Raw genomic sequence first — 3,829 nt, 5'->3', positions numbered from 1 at the left:
TTAAGCTCTTTCTTCCTTTGTAATTTGGTCTTTCTTAAGTGGTCCTATGAAAGCTGTATTTTCCTCCGCCGTCTGGAATCAGCCATGACCAAGCTTGGAGGTGGTGTCAATGAATTTACAGTCAGTCTTCTCCAAGGTCCGCCATTTAGTCTGCACCAACAAGGACTCGTGGAGAGTAAGCACTGGCTTCTTGGTTCCTACTGCACAGCCTTTCAGCGTGATGACATCATTGGTCACTTCACTGTAGTGGACAGAGCCACCCAGAGGGTTGATGCTCTTGTCAGACAGATCATAGTCGGTGGAAGCATTTTTCTTGATGAGCTTGCCATCCTACATGAGGTAGCCCTGGCCAATCTTGTAGATCTTCTTGTTGATCTCAGTGCAGTGATGGTAACCTTTCTGCCCAGCCCGAGCCACAGAGAAGGCCATTTGAGTCGGATGCCATGCCCCAATACGGGCAACCTTACACAGCCTCCCGTGGGTTTTGCAGGGTAGCTCATTGGTATGCCAGTGGCTGGTGACCTCTTTGTAGCCTTTGCCCTTTGTGATACCAATGACATCAATCATCTTATCCTGCCCAAACACTTGGTTCACAGGCATCTGCTGCTCTAGCGTCTCACGGGCCCAGGCCACCTTCTTGGCCACAGTGCCTCCATTCACCTGGATCTCCGTAAGGCAGGCCTTCTGGTGTAGAGGAAGCAGGTGCATCTGAGTGTGGGCGATGACACAGATCACCTTGGCAGTACTTCTTCCTGCTGTTGACGTCCTTCTCTAGCTGCTTCTTGCCATCATCTTCCTGCCACTTCTTTCAGTACTTGGTGAAGGCCTTTTTCTTAGACTTAGGCCAGTTCTTATAGAAGCACCTTTTGCATTCATCACTGATGTGCTCATGGCAATGATGGTCTTAAAGGCACAGAGGCCTCCAGGGGTCTCCACACAGTCCATGTTGCCCACAACCACCGTGGGTGGCATCTCCACAATGGCCACAGCCTCCACAACATCCTTCTTTGTTCACCTTGGATCTTGGCCTGTGGACCTCTCATACTATGTGAGCCATGACAGCCTTGTATCCCAGGAAGGCAGGGAGGTGGCCAGGCTTGGAAGAGTCATCCTTGGGGAAGCTCTTCACCTTCCCAGTGGTTCTGGCTGCTACATTTCCAAGGCAGGAAGCCCAAGGACCCATGCCTGGGAGCAGAGAAGTTCCTGTGAGACATTCCACCACCAGACGCTGACAATAGAGCAGGATTCGATGTTTAAATTACATACATGGCTAATATTTACTAAATGCTTACTATATATCAGCTTCTGGGCTAAATGCTTCACACGATTCCCTCCACACAACAAGCCTCGGGTCCTGTGCTGTTAGTGCCTCCCTCCCACCCAGTGTGTGTAGATAAGGGCAGTATCATTCCGTGGGGTTGGACCTATGCGTAGTCTGGCTAGGGAAAGATCTGGCTGTGTGTGACCAAACTCTGAGCTGGGAACAGATTCCTGACAGTCCATTACTGAAAAAGAGCGGGCCTGAAGGATACAGGTTGCTGGGTTGAGAGGATTGAGGAAATCTAACACATGAGAAACTGCTGGAAGAACACTGTTCTACAAGAAAAAGAGTGGAGTGGTTGAAGTACCTGAGTCAGAGAAGAGGAATGAGATCATGCAGCACAGCCTGAGAAATCAGTTAGAATCAGCTACTCAGAAGAATGGCTCAATTGGTTGAGCATCCAACTCTCGATTTTGGCTCAGGTTGTGATCTCATGGTTTGTGGGTTTGAGCCCCACTGACGGTGCAGAGCCTGCTTGGGATTCTCTCTCTCTCCCTCGCTCTCTGTCCCCTTCAAAATAATAATAATAATAATAATAATAATAATAATAATGGGGGATGTAGATCGGTCTATTTAAAAATAAATGTTCTATATAAAATTATTATGGGTGTCCCAAAATGGAACTGGCTGCCATGTGAGGCACCAACTTCCCACCTCTTTAGGTATTCCAGCAGGAAGCAAATGCTCATCTAATGGGAAGAGGTCCAGGGACCCTCAACACAAAAGCAGATGAGGGTCTGGAATTACTCTTTTTTGCTGCTCTCACAGAGTACATTTTTTAAACCAGTGAAAATATATCTACATGACAGTATTCTGTAATCTGGCACTTTACCTAGTGAAGAGAAAAGCTCAGGTCAGGTCTGAAATAGCAGGAAATACTAATAGTAGTTGAATATAGGAAAATTCAATGATGGCAGAGAAAATGGAGTGCAAAAAAATTTAATGATTCTTTTCAGAAGAAAACAGGAAGTTAACACCTGATTTATAGCATGTAAATGATGATCTTGTATTTCCATTGGTACTTTGGCAAAAATGACTTGATAAAAATATTTTAAAAAATGATTTTATGACATTGTAAAATAGTTTCTTAAGAACGAAGTTAAATAAGGGACTTCTAGGGGCCCCTGGGTGGCTCAGTAGGTTCAGCATCCGACTTCGATTCAGGTCGTGATCTCACGGTTCATGGGTTTGAGCTCCACGTCCAGCTCTGTACTGAAAGCTCAGAGCCTGGAGCCTGCTCTGCATTCTGTGTCTTCTTCTCTCTCTGTCCCTCCCCCACTAGTACTCTGTCTCTCTCTCAAAAATAAACATTAAGAAAATTAAAAAAAAAAAAGAGACTTGTACCAACTTCTTTTTAAAAGATTTAGCAGAGCCTTCATTTAATGATATATTAGGATAACATATAACATCACACAGATTCTAGAGCTGGCCTTTGCCTCTCTTTGCCTTACTAATCCTTGAGCAAACAAAAACCTCATGACTAGCGGTAGTATTTCCACTTCTCAGCAAACTTTCTTGAAAGAGCAGATATTGATAAGAACAGCACTTAACCATTTTACTGCCCATTGTAAATTAACAAAAGTAAATTAGCAATTAAAACTCAGCATTTGCAAAGTTGGCAAGCATTCTTTTTTTTGTTTTTAATCTTTTTTGTCTTCTCCTAGAAGTCTGGTGGCAGAAAGGTAGTATTATTCTGATTATCAATGTAAACTAATAATGAAATTAATCAATCTTGAGTATTCTTTCATGTATACTTGTTTAGAAGTAAGAACAATTCTGTAAGTGATAAAGTTTTTTGTAATTCCAAGTTTGGTCTCAAAGCAAAGATAACCCTGCGGTCAAATTTGAGAAGAGTTAAGAATTTGGTTCATAACTAGTCATCTCAAAAATTGAGAGTGAAATTTCAGTGTTCAACTCACTCAGAGATTGCTTGTGTAAACTCAAAACCAACGAAAGCATAAGAATGTTTTGTCAAGTGCGGTGGTTTTAAAGACACGTCCACAGATTCTTTAAAACTCCTCCCTTCAAGGGGTGTAGCTTATTTTTCTTGCCTTGAGTGTGGGCTAATGTTGGATACCCACTTTCTTTTTGGGTGAATAGCATTCACAGAACCAGATTGGGAGACCAGTCACTGGCCCCATGAAACTAGCTCACTGTTGAATGGGGGACACTTTCTGGCTGTGGGATGGTGTCAGTAAAGGAGGAAATCATCCTCACAGTAGAGGGGGAAGTTCAGAGTGCAATGCTGGACACAGGGAGGTTCCAACCCAGACTGGAAGTCAGGAGAAGACTGCTGGAGGTGTTTACATGTGCTATCTCTGTGAATACACATCCCCACTCTTAATTTCTGACCCAGTCCTGTCTTTTGATTCCACACCCCAAACCAATTGCCTCCTTGACTCTTCCACTTCAGTGTTTCATAAACACCTCAAACTTAACATGTTCAAAAAAAAGTTTTTGGAGTCTAAGCCTGCTCTTTACCCAAGCTTCCCTTTTCATAAAATGGCC

General features: G+C 43.6%; 1 pseudogene; it reads right to left on the bottom strand.

Annotated features, from left to right (window-relative positions):
• On the bottom strand, positions 1-1,214 carry LOC124507434 (60S ribosomal protein L3-like; annotated as a pseudogene).
• Positions 1,215-3,829: the final 2,615 nt, after the last annotated feature.

This window comes from Lynx rufus, unplaced genomic scaffold (assembly GCF_022079265.1).
Source record: "Lynx rufus isolate CCGP_SWC_20201006 ecotype Redwood Valley unplaced genomic scaffold, mLynRuf1.p SCAF_12, whole genome shotgun sequence".
NCBI classification, from domain to species: Eukaryota; Metazoa; Chordata; class Mammalia; order Carnivora; family Felidae; genus Lynx; species Lynx rufus.
The sequence above is the reverse complement of the archived record's forward strand: the minus strand, read 5'-3'. Positions and strand labels throughout refer to the sequence as shown.